At 41.3% G+C, this 9536-nt stretch overlaps 1 protein-coding gene across 3 annotated transcripts in view; it reads left to right on the top strand.

Annotated features, from left to right (window-relative positions):
• Nucleotides 1–9536, top strand: part of LOC107671785 (genetic suppressor element 1) — a 200751-nt gene that overhangs the window by 139530 nt on the left and 51685 nt on the right. Inside the window, exon 1 of one of the 3 annotated variants that reach the window (XM_016464757.1) lies at nt 4631–4756. The exons of the other annotated variants lie outside the window; for them this stretch is intronic. The gene's annotated coding sequence lies outside the window, so the exon portion shown is untranslated. Of the gene's footprint in view, nt 1–4630; nt 4757–9536 lie in introns of those variants that run through there. 3 annotated transcript variants of the gene reach the window in all.

Raw genomic sequence — 9536 nt, 5'->3', positions numbered from 1 at the left:
ACTGCCTGTCCTGTTACGGCCATGGAGGCCGTTCATGAACTCACTGTCTGTCCTTTCATGGCCAAGGAGGCCATTCAAGAACTCTCTGCTTGCTCTGTCACAGTCAAGTGGTCTGTCCATGTCTCTGCTCCGCCATGGCTGCCTGTTCTGCCTGCTCTGCCTGCTCCGCCATGGCTGCCCGATCTGCCTGCTCCGCCATGGCTCCTCACTCTGCCTGTTCCTCTTCACGGGCCTGGCCCTCCGTCCCGCTCCCAGTTCCGCCTCCACTCCAGCACCCTCCTGGACTTTTTTGGATTTTGTTTGGGCTTCTGGAGCCGCCCTTAGAGGGGGGGAAATGTAATGTGGGGTTTGGGTTTTGGGTTTTGTTTCATGTTCATGTTTTCCATGTCTTTTATTTTGTATTGTTTCACCCTGTTAGTGTCATGCTTCCCTTGCCCTCATGTATCTCTGCCTTGTGTATGTGTCATGTTCTGATTGGTTGTCTTAGTCATGTGACCCTCATTGTCTGATATAAGTAGCCATCATGTTCCCATAGTCTTCGTCGTGTATTGATGTTGTTAACCCGCTGTCGGTGAGTCTAGTCTGTTCATGCCACGTCAAGTCTGTTCATGCCTCGTCAAGTCAAGTCTGTTCATGTCAAGTCAAGTCTCGGATTATTGTTTGGATGTTTGGATCACACTGTAAATAAACTGCACTTGGGTTCTTCACTACGCTCGCCTTCAGTGGACTGAATTCGTTACAGTTACTTTACTAGTTACTTGAAAAAAGTAATCTGATTACGTAACTCGCGTTACTTGTAATGCGTTACCCCCAACACTGCCAGTGGGTGATGTATTGTAATGAATTTCATAGTAGTAAGATCCTTCAAAAGTGGGTTGAATCTTAAGCCCTTTATTAAATTAAGAGAAAGCTGCCTCCGGCCAGAGCAAGAAAGAGACAGACGGATCTAAATAACAGGATGTGTGGGGTGATTTTGACGCTTCAGACCCCAGGCTGAGATGAACTCCACTTTACACTGTGGAATATGAAATGTAAATGTGTGTTTTTGGAAAACATCCTAACAACATCTATCAGGTCATGAATGTTTAATGTCATAATGAATTAGCCTGCTTCACGTACATTATGACCTCTCTTTCTCTGGCTTTTGATGCTGTGTTACAGACATGCTGGCTTGAGAAGCAACAAAATATTTAGAATGCCGTTACATGATTGGAACACAAGAAGAAGAGCTGTATTCAGTTACAATACAGATTACAGATATGATCTGTGACAGTGTGGGGCTTACTAGTGGGATTCAAATGTTCAGTGTGTAACAAACAAAATAAATTAGGCTGTTTTCATCAGAAGAGAATACTGCTGTAGGTGACATGGGTTTGTAGCGTTCTCGCACATAGCCATCAAATGCATGCACTCCATTTCTCTAAAACAAACTAAATAAGAAACAAATTATTCACATGATCAAAGATACCTTACATGAATTCCTGGAAAGTCCAAAGCCCCCCAAAAAGGGGGCACACATGTCCTTTTGGGGTTAAGCAACCAACAAGAGTTAATTTTCTCATGTTTAAATCCATTTCACAGATTCTTCAGAAACATCAGCACAGAAAATGTGAGAAAAAAAATCTGAAGAATCCATCTGGACCTGGTAATTAGTCATTTGTACTGAATACATTTTTAAAGTAATCTTCCCATTTCTGGTTGGTGTGGCTGTCCTGCAGGCATGCAGATCGAAGATTAAAGCCGTAACATTGCACTCTACATTTCTCAGGATTATGTCGTTAGCTGAACCTGCTCTCCTTGGCGACATGAAGGCTAAAGGCTTTTCTGATAGATGAGCAAGCTGACATCTTGTGTTTACACACATATACTCACACAGAGGATCTGTTGCTCAGGAGAGTGTTCTAATGTTTTGACAAGAGTAAGGGTAGGCTACTTCTTAGACGTTCCCCTGGCTAAGATCCCAGGGAAGTGCCGGTAAAGTTGCCTGAGAAGTGGGTGGCTCCCTTGAATGTCACAGTGAAAGACAGTCTCATATTTCCTCTCTCTAATCCACTTGCAAAAAGAGAAAAGGCTGTAGGGCATGGCCCCATCAGAAATGCAAAAGCACAAGTACTTCAATAACGCTCAGATGTATTTAGTTGTTCTGATACTGCTCTTATACCTTCAGGATAGAGCAGAAGTAAAATGGCAGATACTCACAGCCACCACCTGTTGTTTTGTCTTGTTTTAATGTGTAGCTTTAATATTCCATCTATGAATACACCAGTCATAGCGAGGTCATTCCTATGTTCCCAGGGTCCTGTGTTTCCCAGATTGCTATGGCAATTGACCTATAGGTAAGCCCCTCCCATCAAACGCAGATGAGCCTATGGCAGTTTAGTATCAGTTGCATAGGGACCGGAACTCGGATATCTTTATGTTTCAGAGCCATAGAGAAACGTTGAAAGATCCGAAGCTCTCGTCGGTTTGATGGTGTTTGTGCTAATGGAAAAATGGTGTGCCTGGAGTACTTGTAACACTGATTCCAGGTATCCTGAGAGGATGGGCAATGGAATTTATTTTATTCCATTTCCTAAACCCAAACAAAACCCCAATCCCAATGAAGATGAAAACATTCATTTTCTGGTTGTCATACTCTCATTAAGTTACAATTTTCATCTGCTCAAGAAAGAACGTTAATGTCATCTTGTGCTTCAGCAAGGTATCTCTGGCTAAAACCAGCTAACGTTAAAGTTAGTTAGTCCATGCTAACCAACCTAAATAGCTAACTGTTCTCACGTCATGTACAACGTAGGTCAAAAACACATAAACGAATGTCTACATTTCAGTGCCTCTCCATATTAAACTGGTTAAATGTAAAATAATATAATTTTTCCCTGCGGTACATGAACAGTGTTGATCCTGGATGTTGTCATCTGCCACCTTGATGACTGTAACATGAGGCTTCTCCCACTTGCATTGTGATCTGTAAACCCTCACTTCCAAATTAATACCCACAATATTTGTTTTAATATCTTTTATATATCCCTCTATGGCATATTTAAGTCCCACTTGAATGGTGGTCCTTCTGTGTCCAAAATTTATCAAAAACATCTTGGGAAAAGGTTTTCACACTGACAGCTGACATTGTAAGACAGCTAGCAACTCCGTTTGTTTGTCCGAGTTCGCAACAGTAACTAAGGGGGGCGGGGCTTACGGATAGGTCAATTATGAACACATGGCAAAGGGTCCTATTTTCATATTTTCCTATGAGGAGCAAACATAGTGTGAGGAGGATAGAACAGGTAGATGGTTTTATGACATTCAAAGAAATGTAGGGTTATGTAAAGTAACACAATAGAACAGAGTAGAGTAACAAACAAAGAAATAGAAGAGAACAAACAATAATCTCCGCATTTAGGTTCAGCCATACAGCTCCTAATATCACACTGTGCAGAATAGGGAAAAACGGAAATGTAAACTGAGAACATGTGATTATGATAATATGAAAATGAAAGAAAGAAACTGATTTCTAAACTTAATAAAAAATATAATGAATTGTGAATTAACAAACGCTTTGAAAAGCAATTCAAAAGATAAGAGAATATAGTTTTGTTCACAATTCAATAAAGAGAAAGGTCATTACTCCTTACCAGTTGGTGGCGGTAATGAACCTTACTTTGATTGCCATACGCCACTAAACTTCAGAAGAAGAAGAACACTGGAAACATGAAACCTGAGAAAATAGATATGCTCCTGTCATAGCAGTATCTGATAAGCAGATAAGCCAGTGACGGTCTTAATGTGATCTAAAGGAGACTCTGCCCTTCAAAAAACACCAACTTTTGCTGTTCATGCTGGTTATTTCTGGTTTGAGGCTGATGGAATCACAAAGCCATGCTGTTCACTAGTAAGACTGTGTGAAGATTGCATCTTTCCAATGAAACTGATGTAGATAGTTGAGATGTCGATGGAAACCAAGCACACCAGCTTCCTTAACAGTTTTGGAGGTTGCTCACAGTTTTTATTTCAGGATATCAGATGTTTTAATTATTTATTCAGTTGCTATATTGAATGCGTGTCTTTAATATGAGGAAGTGTGTGCACTCAAAAATGCTGTAATGTCACAGTGTCCCTAAAGGATGTTATGAACACTATTGAATTGAGAATCCCTGACGGGGGAGAGGATGTGCTGCCCCCTGCTGCTCATTTCACCGAATCCCACTTCAAGTCATATTAATTTGTATTGCGCTTTTCACAATACATATTGTTTCAAAGCATCTTTACGGGAAGTTATATTGTAACGTTTATATTGCGTAAAATGTAATATATAATCGTATACTTGTCCACCGTTTCGTGTAGTTTTCTTGTTCTGCTGTTGATATTTCTCATTTTGTAAGATCATTTAATTTGAAACGGTGGCACTTAATGTGGGGTCCGCCTGACCCCTGAGAGCAGGTGCTCATTACCCCTCCCCCTTCTTACTATGCTAAAGTGCTATCTCATGAATATCAATTTAGTCACGCTGACGTAGCTACGTAGCATGGAGTCACGCACCCCACTTGCTGTAGGAGGATTGGTTACCTCGTTCCCCTGAGGCGGGAAACTCTTCATGTAAGCCCTGCCCACATCAGACAGGAAGCTCCTCCCCTCACCGGCTCCGCTCGGCTCTCCGTCGACGAGTGTCAACAATGTACCGCCGAGCGCTGTGATACGATGGATAAACGCGTCTCCTTTCCACTTATAATACGGAAATAGGATTTTACTCTCTTTACAGGTGAGAAGATTGCATATTTATGTATTTATTATAGCGCTTTAAAAGACCGATAGTGTAAATAGTGGCTTTATATAAGGGAGAGAGAAGGAACCGTCGCAGTATAAAGAGAGTCAGCCCTCAAAGAGAGCGTGCGTGTGTGTATTGTTTAGTGTGTGTGTGTGCGCGCGTGCTTTCATCACGCGGACAAATAAACATTTATCTCAATAGGGTCTAACTGCTTTTATTCTTTCTGAAAATAAGCATATGTGTTAGTAGCGATTATTAGAGTCATAACCAGGGATGTGTCTCAAAACCTAGTCAGCTCCCTTTCTAGACAGCAGCAATTTAGGGCGTCATGAGTCAGCGACTGATGATGCTACTGTGATGTCCCAAAATGCAGCTTTCTACTTTGGGAGTTTACAGGGCTTTGAAACACAGCCCAGATATTCTCTATCTATCTATCTATCTATATATATATATATATATATATATATATATATATATATATATATATAGAGCCATGCCCTTATTTATTTATAGGCTACATACATACATACATACCTGGGCTTTTGGCTCACATGCCCTGATCATATACAGACTGAGAGATAACCTCATTTTATCCATTCATGCAGGATATGCATGTTCTGAAAATTTGTGCATGTAGTATGACAGATTAGACACACTCTCTTGGACATATACGGCTGTTCTTGAGTTCATTCATTTACATATCATAATTTAACGTTATTGAAAAGCATCCTGGTCAAGTAATCTGTTTTCTTTAGCATTCTCCTACTGTTGTGTACATAAGGGGCTACCACAGTAGTTTCAGCAGTGCATCATTTGGTAAATGTTTAGTTATTTGTTTGTTTTGTGGAAAGCAGAGTCTCTTCTCATTTGATTTATTCCTTTCTTCCAATGTCTAATAACTGTCCTGTGTTGTTGTAATGCCGCTTGTCACTTTTTGAGCGTGATGACAGTTTGTCGGCTGTACAAGGCAGCTGTGGATCTTGTAAAAGTAATTAAGCCTGCCGCTGTATTCTCTGGGTTTACATTCAGCGCCTAAAGAAAAAGACTGACCCAGTTTTGCATGTTCTCATCACAGCCAAATCCTTGAAAAGACTTCCAGTAGAGCGGTCACTAACACACCCCTGCGTTTGCATGTGTTTCCATAGCCCTATGCCGGAGGAGGCACGGCACATTTGCCTTTTTTTAACTCCCATTTGACTAACTCTCAAAGCCATGACCTTACTCTGAAAGCAGTAAAGGGTGCGGAACACCACTTCAGAGCAGCTTTCTTGATGAGATGTACACCAGAACCGCAGGCAGATTTGTTTGTAATGAGGCTGTGTTCCTGCCAAGGTTTTTTTTTGTTTTTTCCCTTCTTATGGACAACAGATTTTCTGGAATAATTGGGATGGGTATTCTCTTTGGGTGCCCGTGTGGGAGTCCTCATACTTGTCGACGGACACTCTTGTGTAGAAGGATCAACAGGAAGTGGCAGAGCAGCTGTGTCAACATGTCGTAAAGCACCTGTCTGCTGTGGTCCGTTGCAGAGGGCAAACCCCCACTGAAAAGCTCACAGACACCCCCTGCTGCCCTCTCGAACCCTTGTCCCCTCCCTCTTGCTCCTTTTTTTTTATGTAACGCTTAGCATTTATCCTCATGGAACCAAACGAGCGTCTCTCATCCGTGTCCTGTGGTCTCTGAGCACACTACCCTCTGTGTCCCTTCACATATTATATCACACATCGCTAGCAGATTGGATTTTTTTCACTGGCTGATACTGTATCTAGAAAATGGGATGCCTATATCAGTTGAGACCTTCTCATATCAACCTTATTTTGCAACATGGAAGTAAGCTTTTTTTTCTGTGAATGTGTGAGACTTCCGATTCATCAGCAGATATATATGTAAATTGCTAGAAGAATAGCAAAGTGCAGTAAAAGGTAAAACGGTTTGCACTACAAACCATTGTGTTTATGATTATGATGATAAAACAATATGATAACAAATACGAGCAATATCAAGGAGCATAACAGACTGTTTTTGTACAGCTAAAGTAACTGTAAATGGATGACACCAGAAGCCTCGCACAAACAAGTCACAGATGGCTTGAAGGATGTCCTGCTCCTGGAGGGCCAGTTTCCAGCCTTCTCCAACACAACTGCCTAGTCATCCTTAAGACCTTGATTAGCTGGTCCAAGTGTGTTTAATTAGGGTTAGAGCTAAAACCTGGAGGAAGGTGGACTTCTGGGAGGTGTATTGGACATCCCTGACATATATGCAGAAATTAAACATAATTTGTACAGTATTTACTTAATATATACAAAAAAGGGTTTGGAAACACAAAGCAATAATTAGCGATAATGCTAAAAATGTCACTTTGAGTACAGTGAAATGCAAGCAGATGAGCTTTCTGCAGTGGAAACATTGTTTTGTATATTTCACACCTCCAGCCTTGCTGTCTTTTGTTAACCGCGAGGCACTTTCAGTATAGCCTACTTTTGACAGACTTCCTCTTTTCTTTTCTTCTCTGCGTTTGTGTTTGATGTTCTGTGATGAGTCTCAACAGATATCTACAGTTTGTTTGCATGGATTTGATAGAATGCAACGTGTTTTACTTTCACTCATCCAACCATTAAATGGCAGCTGTTATATGAACAGCATAAATGACAAGAAACTAGAGGCATAACCATGTGCTTTCATAACACCTGCCTTCATGTTCTCTGATGTAGGCCTAAATTAGTAAACACGAGAAGGGAGGCATTGTAACCAAAAGCTCTTTTATATGGTTATGTTTCTAGTTTCACACTGTCTTCTGATCTTTTCCCCTCATGTAGTCTTCACCTGTGTGGTAGTGCCCTCTGGGGGTTGTGTTTGACTACACTGAGCACACACATTTCTTTTCTCATTTTGTGTGGCTGTACCAAACCACATAGCGTAGGTATGAATAGAAACCAGCCAAGTGAGCACTTCCTGTGCAAGCTGTAGCTACAAGGCAGTCACACAACAGACCACACGCATGCTCAAGCAACCGTCAGTTACATATCGGTCAATCTCGTGACGACCTCAGCTCACAGAGAGAGTCTACTCTGATTTGCCTATCCGCCTTAGTCAAACACAGCCATAGCCCTGCATATGCAAATGCTTAGGCATGCTGGGTAATGTTCAGGGCGGGCGGTGACGGGCGTCCCCGGCTCACAGCTGTTATCTGATGTTATCTTTGACACCAGATCGGCCTCGACATGTTGCAGCATTCAGCATCCGCGACCTGGAAACCAGACCTTTTAACTGTCAGCACCTTCATATCAGACTCAGCAGTGTTGTGTGTCACTAAAACATGCCAGAGAAATCATGTTTTTAAGGGTGAATTTGATATAGTGTAATACAACAGTAAACAGAAGTTTATTGCTCTGAAGACAACATAGTGCAGCATAACTGCTCAATTTGATAGAATATTAAGCTGCCTTCATTACATCTGCTGAGGCAAACAACGTTATAACGTTTGGATGAAAGTTTACGAAAACAAAACATTTTCTAGAGCTGCCTGATAGAAAAAAAATTGCATATTGTGATTTCAGTACTTATTTTGATGTTTATGTATTTTCCCATAAAGGGTTTATTTAATCAGCGGATTATCATTTTGACCAAACTGTCTAAAGCCCTATTCGCACGGGATTAGTATTATCTGGGGACCTTGTGTGATTTTGAAATTACCCCCCCACATCTGAATTTCATGTGGTGCATTCGCACGGGATAAGCGAAGCCTGTGATTTTACTCGAATTTACTGACTTGTCTCCCGGATACCCGGATGTCAAGGCTTTGAGAGTCCTGTTCTATGGTCCAGATGGATTTAAAAAAAAAAAGAAACCAATATAGTTTCGTGCGCTGTGTCATTTACATTTCACCAGGTTAAAATAATATCTCAAGCTTTATGCTTGATTTATTTGTAACACATTAACCTCAAAACCTTTTCAGCTTTCTCTTTCTGCAAATTGTATGGTACGATATGATGACAGCACCCAGAATACTATGAAACAATCCAACGCAGCTCCATTCTTCGCGAAAGATGGATAAAAAGGCGCACAGCAAACAAAAACCTCGAAAAATGATATACGACCCGCCAAATGCTGGCCGAAACACAGAGATGCCGATTCGCACGGGACTAATATTATCACAGGACCTCGGAGTTCGGCGAAATATGGTAGGTCATTTGCGGGGGAATTTTTACATTACAAATTACAGACATGGCCGATTCACACAGGATTAAGATCACAGACAACCTCCGCAATTATTACAAATGACTGGAGGTCACCAGGTAATACTAATCCCGTGCGAATAGGGCTTAAGTCTTAAAGTAGATTCACAAGGTTAAGTGCAAGCTGTAAAGTAGGGGTGCTCCGATTGATCGGCTACCGATCACTATTCTATCTGGCGCGGGTGAAATAATTATAATTCTGAAGGTGAGGTACTCACCTTCATATTTTTTCATTAAATAACTTATAAAGTAATTTGAAAACCTTGTGTGAGGCGTAATTTCACAAACAGCGTGAGTGAATCGCCGCACGCGCGCTCTCTCTATTTCTCTCTCAAAATATGCAAATGTCTTTAAATCACCACACATCGCGTCTGTCTATAATATAGCGAGCTGCACAGTTGACACAGGAATTGTCACTTGCACAGTCGAGACAGTGTCACATCGTCACTAAAGTTTATAAATTGCATTTCTTTTTTATTCTTGCCAGTGTTTAACCATTCAGCGCTCGCGCGCTCTCCTGGAGACCGTGCGCTCATGCACAC

The sequence above is a fragment of the Sinocyclocheilus anshuiensis genome, unplaced genomic scaffold, assembly GCF_001515605.1.
Source record: "Sinocyclocheilus anshuiensis isolate Anshui unplaced genomic scaffold, SAMN03320099.WGS_v1.1 scaffold120, whole genome shotgun sequence".
NCBI lineage: Eukaryota > Metazoa > Chordata > Actinopteri > Cypriniformes > Cyprinidae > Sinocyclocheilus > Sinocyclocheilus anshuiensis.
This window is presented reverse-complemented; position numbering and strand designations above follow the sequence as displayed.